This window comes from Rhinolophus sinicus, linkage group LG01 (genome assembly GCF_036562045.2).
Source record: "Rhinolophus sinicus isolate RSC01 linkage group LG01, ASM3656204v1, whole genome shotgun sequence".
Lineage (NCBI taxonomy): Eukaryota > Metazoa > Chordata > Mammalia > Chiroptera > Rhinolophidae > Rhinolophus > Rhinolophus sinicus.
In genome coordinates this window covers 119,746,114-119,759,912 of record NC_133751.1, presented here as the reverse complement: position 1 = coordinate 119,759,912, position 13,799 = coordinate 119,746,114, and positions in this window count along the sequence as shown.

The window sequence follows — 13,799 nt, the reverse complement described above, 5'->3', positions numbered from 1 at the left end:
GCTGTGTGGTGGACAGAACAATGATCGTCAAAGATGGCCGCGTCCTAATCCCCAGGACCTGTGACTATGTCACCTTAGGTGGCAAAGGGACTTTGCAGATGCGATTACATTACAAACCTGGAGATGAGAAGATCATCTTAGATTATCCAGGTGGGCCCTAAATGTAACCACAGGGTCTTTATAAGAGGAAGGCAGGAATGTCAGAGTCAGAGAAAGGATGAAGGGGCCACGAGCCAAAGAACGCGAGAGTTTCTAGAAGGAGCTCAGTCCTGCTGACACCTGACTGTGAGACTTTTGACCTCTAAAACGGTAAGATAATAAATTCGGGTTGCTTTAAGTCACTTGGTTTGTGGTAATTCGTTACAGCAGCCATAAGAAACGAATCCAGGAGTAGTGGGGTTTTACTCTCGTCCCATTGTATCCCAGTGCCAAAAACAGTGGCAGGTAGACAGGAGTTTTCTCCAGAGTTGTTGAGTGAACAGAAGCACATGTGAGATTACAACAGTAAAACAGCTCCTAGCAGTGGCATTGACCTCCAAAAGAGGATAAGCAAGTAAAATATTGGTAAAGTGGCAAAACTGTCACCCAAAGAGGCCACACCAACCTACACTCTAATTAACGTACATGTTTCCCTCCCCAGCCCCTCGCCCGACTGCAAATCATTATTTTGCCAACATAATTGTGAAAAAATGGCACTGCATTGTTTCGATGTGCATTTTTTAGTAATGAGTGAGTCTGAGCTTCTTTTCATATGTTTATTGACCAATTGCTCTTCCCTTTTTGTAAACTGCCTATGTGTTTCTTCCCTGTATTTTTAAATTGAGTTATTATTCTTTTGCACTAATTTGTAAGAGCTCTTCATAGTGCATGGGTATGAATATGTAAATATATTCCCTTGGTTTGTCCTTTTACTTTGTTCACGGTATTTTTTTTTGCCATGGAGAAATTTTTAATTTGACAAAGGCATGAATGAGGTGCTCGTCCCAGTTTGGCAGAGAGGCGAGGGGAGATCGTTCAGTTGCACCTGACAGGAGCAAAGGCTCAGAGATAAGAAAGAACAAGGAAGATTAATATGACTGGAGCAGTTAGGGGAGAGAAGGATTGATGAGGTGTGTGTTGTCAGGGTGGGGAGGCGGGCAGGAAGGCGACAGTGGAGACAACCAAAAGCTGGATGGGGGATTTGGATCATCCATTCCTCATAGGCAGGTCTACAAGCAAGGAATAAGCTTTTTCTTTTTCCTTTCTTTTTCATTCCTTCTAATGTGCCAGGTACTATATTAGGCATTTAAAATACTTTATCCTACTGTATCTCTACCATCCGGGGAGGTAATACTATTATGCCCATTTAAAAATTGGAGCAATGAAGGTTCAGGAGAATGAGGCAATTGTTCAAGTTTGCACAGCCTTCTGCCTGACCTCTGAGTCCAAGGTCTTAATCACTGAACTCATGACAGTCCTAGGAGGTCTAAGTATCCTGTTTATGGAAGAGGAAACTGAACCTCAGAGAGGTTAATTAACGTGTTCTAAGTCGCACGGCTTGTAGGTGGAAGAATTAGGATTTGGACTCCAGGACTGCGGATTCCAAAGCCCTTGTTGTTCTCATTCCCTCTTTTCATCCATTCCCTGAGCAAAGCTGCCCCTAGAGATTCCGATTTAACTGGTCTGACGTGGATCTGGGAACATCACCAGGTAATACCAACATGCAACCAGGTTGGCACCCCTGCCCTTGCTCAGGAAGTGAGTGCCCAGGGAGAGTCACCAGCCTGCTGAGTTATCCTCTGCAAACAGCTGCCTCCCTAGGGGACCAGGGCCATAGCCACCCCGGCCAAGCTCATCGGCCCCATTGCGGTCTAAACGCAGAACAGGGCAGAGAAATTCTTAGGCAATTCAGTTTTTCGTGAACCGTAGATTTATAGTCTCATTCATCATTTTCCTTGGAAGTACCTCCCTTGGGCCTAGGCAAATAGACTACTGTCTTGGCCCTCTGCCTCTGGGGGCTCACTTTGGGGTGCCTTCCTTGAAAGTCCCTGAGTCCCCCTTGGGTTCCTGGGACCAGCTGGGGCTGGGAGTTTTGTCCAGGCAGGGCCCCAGGCTTAGACCAGGACCTGCATGGGTCCTAGATTCCAGAAGCACCCCCTTGAGATTTTCTTAGGTCCCCACCCCGGTACCTGAGACCTTCCAATGTTGGCGGAGGCTCTGTGTGGGCTACCCCAGTCCAGGCCTAGTTCAGCATGGGCCTCTGGTCCTGGGTCTCCCCTGCCAGGTATGCTCAGACCCTCTACTCCATGCATGGGACCTACAAGACGATGGAAGGAGCCTCAGGACTCATGCCTAGAGGATTGTCCCAGGCCACAGGACCAGGCCATGCTTCCAGGAGGGCGATCTGAGGTATGATTGCAACTGTGGCTGGCGTGCAATTTCTTTCATTAGATGGCACAAGCCTGGACCCCTAGAATGGTGCTGACATGCTGATTTGGCGTAACTGTCATTCATGCCAGACAGAGTATAAATTTGGGGCTCTGAGCTGTCCACCACAGACCCTTTGGGCTTGAGCCACCCGGTGGGCACATGTGCTGGTTCTTGGTCAGTGTGTTTCAATCACTGTGCCTCCTCAGGTCCATAGCACCTGAGTGGTGGTGGTGGGCTGAGTGGGAGTGGTGGCAGGCCACCTTCAACCCATGTGCCTCCCACCACCGGCACCTAGGATGGTGCCCACACCTCCTCCCCAGGCTCCAAGTCAGGCAGCTTCTGGGGTGGCCATGCCTCTCTCCTCCTGGGCTTGGAGAAATGCCAATGGATCTTTCTAAGTGATGGGGTCTCCTACGGCTGGTGGCTGTGGTGACACCACGCTCCCCTGGCCCACCTTAAGGGGCACCAGAAAGGGGACGGGCACTCCTCGTGACAATGCCCAGGACCGCCACACCCTGTCGCCCGTCCTCCATGCCGGTGGTGGTGTGTGGAAGGCAGGGGCCGGGCCACAGTGAGAGATCACATTCTGGGGAGGCAGTAATGACAAGCTAACGAGTTCAAGACATGATGTGGGTGGAAGATGTGTTGTTTTACGTTTATGCCACAAAATTCCAAGTTCCAAATTTAACACGACCACAACATGAATTACTGTTCCCGTCTCCCTGCAGTCTTTGGGCAAGTGCTGCCCATGCAACCATCAGCAACAAACACAATAACAGCCTGAAGTCAGTGTTCATGGGCTGATACAGCTTCATGAGAAATGATGTAAACAGCATTAAACAAAGAGCACCAGGGACCTGCAGAGGCCAAAAGATTTATGTGGCTACAATATATACAGGTTCCGAAGCGCCGCGGCATTGGGAGCTCAAATGATGTCGCCACCTTTGCCTTGCAGTGGGAAATAGGAAATTAGCCAGGAATGTGCATTTGACAATAAAGAATACAAAAGATGGTTCCTGGACCTGAACAGGGAGGGACAGGTCACTCTGAAGAATCTTCGTAAGCTTTGATAGGACAATAAACAACAATTAAGTTTCTCTTCTCTGCCCATTATCCTCACTCTTCATCCATAAATCATTACACTCCACATGAATTTTATTAACACATTTTTAATCAAATATTTTCCTGGGGCCCCTTACACCTGAAGGATAGTTCTATTCTTTGGGCTTGGTCAAGCTGTGAAAATATACATATTTACTAATTTATATAATTCATTTCATGCTTCCCATGTCCCCTGCACTGTGCAAAGCATGGTGTTAGCATTATTTCATTTCATCTTCACATCAGCTTCTTTGAGAACGATTCTAACACCACCTTTATGTTCTACTTAGGGGGGGTCTGAGGTTCAGAGAGGTAGACTAACTTGCCTGAAGTCACACAGCTTGCGACCAAAGCAGGACTAACCCAGAGCCTGTGTGGCCACTGTCACGATCCCCTGTCCTTAGTCTCTGTTGGGTCTCAGTGGGACTAGGGCGTCTGTAACTGGGCAGATCCTTTTCCTCCAGCCACAAGAAACACCCCTAAGGATAGTGAAATGGTGGAGGCTTGCTGAGCTTGTGTTTTCCTCTTTGGGGGTGCAGCTCTCTGAGCCTTCATTCCCAGTCTTGCAGGTTTTAGTCTTCTTTGCACATTTCAGTCTCCCACTTCTGGGGTTCTGTTGTCTACTGTTAACCAAATGTGCCAAAGTGTCCTGCTAAGAAAGCTGCGCCAGTCTGAGCCATGCCAGCCATGCCCTGGAAGGCTCACCTGGGCCGCAGAGAGGTGTCAGTGATGAGAAGACAGGCTGGAAGGAGGTGGGTGGCGACTGCAGGAGCAGGACAAAGCCAGTGAAGGGAGTCAGGCATTGGGGAGAGAAATGGATGCTTGTGGAGGGCCTCCAAGGTGCCAGGTGCTGGCTACATAAGTGTCATAGCACCTCTGCAAGGAAATCTCACTGTGACCGACTGACACAGGGGAACCTGAGGACTGAGAGCTGAAGAAAGTGGCCCAGGTGTCACTGTGTGAGGTGGCAGAGTCAGGCTCCACTCTGAAGCTCGGTGTGTCCCATTTGTCCCGTGTGTCCCAGCAGGCAGGGTCCGAGGACAGCTGGTGGGGAGGAGGAGAGATGTGGGTGGTGGGGCAGAGGACCAGCAGTGGGACAGAATGGGCACGTGCGCTGCAGGGACAGGCTGTTGGGCAGAGTGTTTGATCCAACAGCTCAGTTTGATCCAACCAGCATTTGTTGCACACCTGTCTGCCAGGCCTTGTACTGGGCCCAGGGGTCAGAGATGAGCAAGGTAAGACATTGCCTGCCTATCCTAGGGGAGGGCCCAGTCCAGGGAAGGAGAGACCATGCAATTCAAGAGTAAATGGCCGAGGTGAAAGGAGTCAGGTGGTACAGGAAGGGGTGATTTGCTCTCCTGGTCTGTGGGCTTCGAAGAGAAGGCTGCTGTGCTGGGTTCTGAAGGAATTCCAGGAAGAAAGGGGATTAGGACAGGGGGAAACAAATGTGGGAAGGCTTGGGGGTGGGAACCAGCACCTATAGTACCAGGGGCCATACACAGTCTGAGGATGAGATGTAAGCCATGACGTGAGACATGTCACCAGGCTTCCCTGAGCCTGCAAATGCCCCTTCTTCAAGCTGCATTACCACCTCTCATATCCCTGTGGAATTTCCTCATCTAGTAGCACCTGCTCTCACCCAGCCCCCCCACGAGTCCTCCCACGAGTCCTCCCTGACCGGGTGCTCCAGCTGAGGGCCCACCTATAGTCCAAACTGCTCTGCTCAGCCTTCCGGTGGCTCGATTGTGTCTAGACTTTGTCTCCCTAAGAGATTCCAAACTCCACAAGAAGGACCTCTGTCTTCTCGTTCTCTGGAAACTACAAGCCCTGGCATAAAACAGGGCTCAGGTGGATGGGTGGTATCTGGTTGGTGGCAGATGTGCAGGCTGCTCCTCAGGCCACAGAGGGAAGGCATAAGATCCTGGATGCAGCCTGGAGCTGGGCTGCACCTTCCAGGTTGCTTGAGGGGCTGTGTGCTTATGTGGGAGAGGACTGGCCAGGGCAGGGCACTAGGTCCTGGATAGTTACTGAGAATCAACTCCCACCAGGGAGAACCTGAGAGGCTGGGATGCAAAGTGAAAGGCCCTGAAGCAGGCAGGAAGCTAGGATGCCCCAGAGGAGATGTTCCACCCAAGGTGAGGCCACAGCTGAGGATTCATTATGCTTCTTACCCAGGACTCAGGGGATTCCTGCAGCTCAGGGAGAACCTGGGTAACAGGAAGACAGATGGGACACACAGTGCTGGGTGCACCAGAGCACCCATGATGGGGTGGAATGGCCCTGTTTCCAGGCTGCGTCGTTGGCTGCCCCATCAGGGACCAGCCGTCAGGGCTGCCAGCCATGCCCCTCAGCCAGCATTTCTGAAGTGCCCGCTACAGGGTGGGCACTGTGTGCAGAGCTGAACAGGAAGGCACTGTGTCCCACCCCCAGGGGACTCGTACCTGCTCTGGTGGGAAACAACTGTCCTCCTGCTCCTCCCCAGCTTCTCATAGACAAAGTCGGTGATGAAACATGTTGGTTTTCAAAGCCCTCTCTTTTATTTCATGATGGTTGCAAGTGAAAAAGAGGGACAGGGATAAAACGTCCTGTTTAACAGGCAATTGAGCACCTAGTAGATGGGTTTTGTTGATAATATAGACCAGAGCCCCAACGTAAGATCTGTGATGGGTGCTTCTCTGTGGCCCCCGACAGACTCAGCAGCTGGTCAGCCCTTTCCCAGCCGCATCTGGCTGGCCTCAGCCGGGTTCTAAACGCTCATGCAATCAAGACAGTAACTTCAACCAAGTCGCCCTATGCATATTTCTACAGCGTGCCAGTCTTCTCCACAATTTTCTAGGTTCCTTCAATTCTTTACAGTGTGCTTGTGTTTTATGGGTAGTAAACAAAAGCTTAGTGGTCCTCCAAACTTCATGTATTCTCCAGGACTGAGAGTTTAATCTGTGAATAATATGTGATGAGGTTCTCTGGGAAGATTAAAAAAATCAGCACATGTCATTCTGCCCTCTGTTGACTCCTGGAAGTTGAGAATCATATCTCATTTATCTTGTGGCACCCAGCACAGTGTCTGGCACATCGTAGGTGGTCAGCAGGTAGAGAATGAATGAATGAATGTCCTGGTTTGAAAGCCACAGGACTCTGTTCCACATAAGAGTGATAAGAAAGATGTGGGTGAAATGTATCTCAGCCCCTTTGTGCTTGAACTGTTGTTATTCCCCTGTCCCTACTGAGACTTGTTAAACAGGCAGATCCCTAGGACCCTCCCAGGCATGTTCTTCTCTAAGGCTGAGGTCAGGCCTTGAACCTCCATTTTAGCAAGCATCCCCAGCTATTCCAACACTGGCAGTCCCTGGACCACACATCAAAATACCACACTAGTCCATCCCAAATCCCAGTGGTCCATGTGGACCCCTTTGCCCCTTTTTGCTACATGAGGTGCAGGGTCTTTCCCACAGGCTGCAGGTAACTTAGACACATGCAGTGATGTTGGTGGCTTTTGTCAGCCTAGCTCTCCTGTCTTCTAACAATACCACTGTCGTGCAGGGTATCACGCGGGGTCTCTGGTCCCGCTCCCCACACAAGAACTCAGGACATGGTGAGGCCAAAAAGGAACACCCACGGAGCCATAGGTAGGGGAGTCATACCACTATACTCTCGCTGGTGGCTGGGCTGGAGACACAGGAAGCAGGAGCCACACTGTCCGCAACCTGCTGTCCACTTCTGTGCAATCTGCAACCCGCACTCCGCCATACTAACTGCAGTCCGCCCTTGCCAGCCACCATCTTCTTGCTAGTCCCCATTTGCTGTTAGCGTAGCCATGGCAGTTATATTAGTGGCCAATGGCTCACTGGTTACAGCTGACAGCCAACTAGCCACAGCTGATGGCCATGCAATCACAGTTGATGGTCATTTACTACCTGAGCCAGCACCTTTCTATGTGAGGCCGAGAGCCTGGAAACTGCTCTCTGAGGCTCTGTCCCCACAACCACCCCACACACATGTGCACACACATATGCACACACACTTATGCACACACCCTCTTCCTCACTCCAGTTGCACCACCGGCTTGCCAGTTATGGTACCGCCATTGGAGGTCCAGAGGGTGGACACATAATCCAGCTTGAATGAAACAGAGCCAGAGCAGTGAGGTGGAGGGTAGGAAAGTATGCAGGAGTGGAAAAGCCAGAAGGGGAGGGACGAGAGCAAGGTGTGTCTGAGGAACCCACTTCCGTCTGTCCAGGCTCTGGGGTCCAAGCCTCCAGGGCCCACGCAGCTCTTCTGCCTTTCTGTGACTACCCCCCAACTATCCTTCCTCTGAACCCCCGTTCCTTTGGGTTTCTGTCCCTTGAACCTGGAAGAATTCTCACCTCACTGATCCTCGGCGTCCTCATTGGTAAGATGGCGATAACGGTACCAACTGGGCTTTCTTCATGAGGATTGCCACTCGAGAGCCCATAATGCATAGTAGACGCTCAACAGCTATGGATTGCCTTCATTTCAATATAACACAGTTCTTCCTTGGGATCCAGCTGGACGCCTGGGGCTTGATTAACTCTCTGCTTTCTGTACGGAGCTGGCAGTTCAGGTGGTGGGCAGGGAGGGGGGGGGTTGGCGCACTTTGTCCCACACTCAGCAGATGCTCACAGTGAAGGACTGAGTAAACGGGCAGATACAGCTGGGCTCTGCAAGCCATGTGGGTGCAGGTGGGCGTGCGTTCTGCTCTGTCCTGAGCGGCGAGCAGAAGAGGTTTCAATGTACGGAGCAGTGATTTTTTTTTTTTATTGCTGTCTCAATTTATCTGCCTATAGAATGAGATTTGCATAGTGGTGTGGGGAGAACTCAGCGGCTTGTGATTTAGGGATGTAAATTGCTTTTTAATTGGGAAGAAAAAACCGCTTGGTCTGTAGCAGGGCTTCTCTTCAGACGTATCACCCAGCCTGGTGAATTACTCTTCCGGCTACAGGGCATTGGTTAGACTCTCTGGTGCGCCCTATAACTCTGGGAGGGCTGTCATGGCTGCGCTAACTCCTCAATTTCCCTCTGGCCAGAGTGCTGCAATCCATTCTCATTTAGCAAATCTGCCCAGGATTTATTATTTGCTTTTAGACTTACTCCAACCTTAAAATTTCCCCTTTCATAAAGTCCTTGATGTTCTCATATATTCGTGCCCTGAGGGCCACCCAAACCTGCCTTCCGAGGACATAGCTCCTGCCCCTGCCCCCTGGAGGAAGAGGTGACAGTGCACTTAGATAAACAACTGCCACCCAGTCATCACTGGTTCAGTATGCACAACACTGCACACCCGTGCCAAGCATATGTGATATATAAGGGGGGGAGGTGCCAAAAAAATGTGCCAGTTATGCAGGAGTGAAACACTTTGATCAACAGTGCTCAAGCAGTAGTTCTCCATAATCAGAAGTGTCTGGGGCAGCCAGATGGCTCAGTTGGTTAGAGTGTGAGTTCTTGACAACAGGGTTGCCAGTTCGATTCCCACATGGGCCAGTGAGCTGTGCTCTCCACAACTAGATTGAAGACAATGAGCTGCGGTTGAGCTGCCGGGGCAGCCAGATGGCTCAGCTGGTTAGAGCGTGAGCTCTCAACAACAAGGTTGCCGGTTCAACTTCTGCAACTAAAGATTGAAAACAGTGACCAGACTTGGAGCTGAGCTGCACCCTCTACAACTAGACTGAAGGACAATGACTTGGAACTGATGGACCCTGGAAAAACACACTGTTCCCCAATAGTCCCCAATTTTAAAAAAATGCTGACATTTAAAAAAATAAAAGAAGTGTCTAGATGCTGACGGTAACCACTTTGAGCACCTCTTTTAATTGCAGAAGTCAAACATGACTTGTATTCATCTTTTGTTATTGGTATATAATGAGTATTACAATTTCAACAGTTTTTCCCTTTCTTAAAATCTGTATATATTTTTGGGGACACCCTCTGTATCTAACATACACATTATGTATATATGTATGTACACACAAGTATACACAGATACACACGTATGTGTTTGTGTGTGTATGTATAGGTATAATTTTGTAAGTAGGGGTAGAATTAGAATTATCTTCCATTTTACAGATGGGGAAACTAAGGCTCACAGAAATAAAGCAAGTTTTTTGGTCATACACGTGCTAAGTGAATGGGTTAAGATTTAAGTACAAAAACTTCATTCAAGTCAAAAATTGCGTTTCCCACTGTGCTTCCCTGTCTCCCTTTTCAGTAAAGCAGAGGATGGCTAGAAACACATCCTTGTGGCTGACGGCAGGAGACCCTTGCACGCACCAGCACTCTTTGGGGGCACTTCTCCAACCCCTACAAATCCTCCTACTGCTACCGTGTTTCCCTGAAAATAAGACCTAGCCGGACCATCAGCTCTAATGCATCTTTTGGAGCAAAAATTAACATTAGACCCAGTATTATATTATATTATACCGTCTTATATAATACCCAGTCTCATATTAAAATAAGACAGGATCTTATATTAATTTTTGCTCAAAAAAATGCATTAGAGCTGATGGTCTGGCTAGGTCTTATTTTCGGGGAAACATGGCATGTGCCCACATGCTTCTGTCTTGTGGATTAGACTACCTGAGAAACTGAGAAGTGCTTTCTTGAAGTTTGGACCCCCAGACAACCATGTTCTCCCTATAAAAACAAAATCGCCTGCATTTGGCATATTTTTCTTCATAAGCCCTCACTGTCCCGACTGCTTTGTTCCATAAGTACTTACAAACAACTGTTCAACAATTGAACTTGGAGGTTTTCCCAGGAATTAACACTAAGGTCAATGGCCTTTAATTTCCTATTTGGAAATCGACTTTGTTTTGTTTTTCAGTTTTGAACCCCAGCACTACCTCTGTTTGTGTGAGCATACCCTTCCCTCTCTTGTCCTGTCTGAATCTAGAGAGATTGCAGACAGTGGGTTCTTTGAGGTCATAGCATCCAGTTCTTTTGATATTTGAAACACAATTTGTGTGAGTGCAGGACTTGGATGAGAGAAATGCCCAGTGGCTCCCAGCAGGGCTGGAATCCAGTGGGCTCAGCAGTTGCCCTCCTCTCCCTGTCTCTGCCTCCCTCACAGCTGGGAATATCTGTTTCATCTCTTGACTTTTCCTGGGCTTCCCCTCCCATACCAAGCCCTTCATCCTTCCTAGTTGTGTGCAAACCCCTCCTGAGGAAAAAAGTGCAAGTGTTGTGGGTGCTTGTGCTTATTTCTGTGCCCAGTGAACAGCGCAGCCTGTTACACACGGGCTCACCTGCGGCACAGAACCCCAGCGGCTCCCAAACAGCAACCAAATTTGTATTTTCCTGGCTCCAAACAAAATGAATACAGAATTAATTTTCTCTTGTCCTTGACTTTTTTCTTCCACACCTCAGCTCATTCAATGCTGCAGCTTCCCTGACACCACTCTTGCCGCCCCAGAGCATACTTTCGCATTTGTCCTTGGCTCTGAGTCTGCCTTTTGTGTGTCTCCTTCCAACATCCGCGCTCAGACAGAGCTCCCTGCGCACCCCACGGCCCTCCCTTCCCCGCTTCTCTTCTCCAGTTTCTTCCTCCTTCCATCCAGTGCGAACTGCTGGGGCGTTTAATCCTTGCCCCGTGGTGTGAGCTGGAGCAGCCCTTCCAAGGGTCATCAACGTCTTGCTCCTCCACGGTAGACATGTCAATTACCACGTCTATTTCCGAGCATATGTACGGGTTGTAAGTTATTTTTTTCAACAGCCTCTTCTGCCTTAACAAAGAGCCTCCGCATCTCAGCCTCATGAATGTGTTTGCATTTCAAAGGACCTGAATTCACAAAGAGATGTGCAACCAGGGAATCAGGCTGAGTAAACATTTTCATCTGCTCACATTCATAGATAAGACATAAGGCTTTACTTAAATACATAACATTGATCTCTTCAGATGGAAGTATATATAGAGAATGCTGTCTCCAGGAGTCTGCTCATTGTTCCTTTCAGAGTTCCACATAGATCCGAGGCCAGGGATGGCACTGACATTTAAGCACCTGTTTGGTGACTGATTACAATTTTCCCTCACCTCCAAATGGAATGGGTTTGTCTCTTTCTGTCTCCAGCCCAGTTCTCACTGGGTCCACTGGCTGCTGAGTTAACATGTCGGTTTCAGCTATTCAACTAACAAAATATTTTACATGGTTTTCGTGGACAAGGTGAGAAAGTGGGGAGGAAGGGATTGAGAGGAGAAGGCAGACTCTCCACAGCTCCCTTCCTCTCCACTATCAGCTCAGATCAATTTGACTCCCCCAAGTCATATAGCTGTTGGGGCCGGTGGGTGGTCTGTGTAAAGCCCTGGGTACCGTGGTCATGGTCAAGGAAACGAGGACGGACTTTCTCCTCCAGGATGAAGCACAGCAGGGATGGCAGAGTGCCAAAGCAGCAGGTTCCAGAAGGAGCTTGCCTGCAGAGATCTGTCCACCCCAGGGGGCGTGCCACCTTTCCCTGCTCCCATGTGCCTGGTCAAGGGGTAGCTGAATAAGTGAACTGAGTCCTCTGTGCTCTGGTGGCTGGGAAAAAAGGAGAGGTTGGGGAGAAGTCTGCCAACACTTCTAAGAGATGGTCACCCTACTTGCTGCTGAAGCAATAGCCCTCAAGGAGGGGCCTTCTCCACCATCCTCCAATTTTGGAAGAGCTGCCTCTTGTAATATTCCAATAACAAGCCAGAAACTTAGGGGGTCCACAAGGAAAAACAATGGCCCATCTGTAGTGGATGCTGTAATGTGCCGCCTGGATTTCCTGCAGGAATGAAGGACTTACTCCCTTACTCCCTCCCTGAGCCTCTGAGAGGCCTATAGGCAGACAGCACTCAACTGCCAGCCAGGCCTCTTTGGGAATTGCCTTGGCATATACAATGTCATGCCCACTTTCCAGGGCAGACAGTATCAAATACCTGGTTGGTAGGGATATAAAAGCCCAGCCTCCTCACCTTGCTCTGGACAACGCGGCAGGGCCACAACAGCTGCAGAGCTCTTCCTAGTCAGGCTTTGTGGAGACTGCCCATCACAGCCCAGCTTCTTCCTCTTCCCAGTCCTGCTTCCTTCCCTCCCCTCTAGAGATGAACCCAGGAAGAATCCCTAATAAACCTGCAGGCTACTCTCCATCTCAGTTCCTTCCTGGGGAACCCCACCTGTGAAACTATTCAAGGGGCCCAGAGACAGATGACCTATGAGACAGAATGCATACCTAGCCAAGGAGAGCTTCTCTCTTGATCCTTAAATGTTAGATAAAACCCATCTATAATCTCACTGGGCTCTGGTTATTTACTAAATGGTATATCTCTAATCACTTTCTCTCTCTTCAATGATAATTGGTCTTTTCAAGTTTTCCACTTCTCTGGGGTCATTTTGAAAACTCGTTTGTTAGGAAATGAGCCATTTCTTCTAGATTTTTAAATTATTTCCCAAAAGTTGTTCTCCTGTAAGTATTTTAACCTCTCGTATCGTGGCTATGTCGGCTTTCAAATTCCTTATCTCTCAGGCCAAACAGAAAACAGAGCATTTGTTGATAATCAAGAGCAACAAACACACACAAAAAGACTTTCTGAAGCTGTAATGTGTATTTTCCAAGTAAACAATATGGCAGATGAAGAAAAGGAAAAGATGCCTAATGCTGAGATCTGAATTAGTGGCCTAGAAAGTCTAATGAAAATAATATTATACATGCAATGCACACAGCAAAAATAAAAACAGATTGAAATTGTGAAGGAAAACAAGAAAGTTGGAAGATGGAACCAGGAAACCTAACATGCAAATACTGAGGTTCTAGAAGAAAAAAAGGGATTATATAGCAAAAAGATAATAAAGGTATAATAGGAGAAAATTTCTGAATGGAGAATAATGGATTCTATGGAAATGTGAAATATAAATTTTAAATACAGAATCTGGAAACTGAAGGGAGACATTTCCGGGCAAATTTTAATAACAGTCTAGAACTAAAAGCACTAAACTATTTCAGCAACACTAGGTTAGTAGGGGCAGTGGGTTGGGGGAAGTGAGAGATACTCCAAATGTCTCTTCCAGGATTGGGAGGGAGAAGGAATGAAAGAGAAGGAAAATAGGGGAGGAAAAAGTGAAGGTATTCTACTATTTTTATCTTATAGGGTAAGAATAGGGGAGACAGTGTGAAAATAGAATGTCTTGCTTGGTGAAATAGTTGGTACCTTGCTTCAAATAAAAAAAATAGAAAAATAAGTTTATGATTATGAGTATAAGAAAGTGAAGGAAAACATTAATAGAATGCAACAGTTCTGTTAGGACATGCAAATTAAC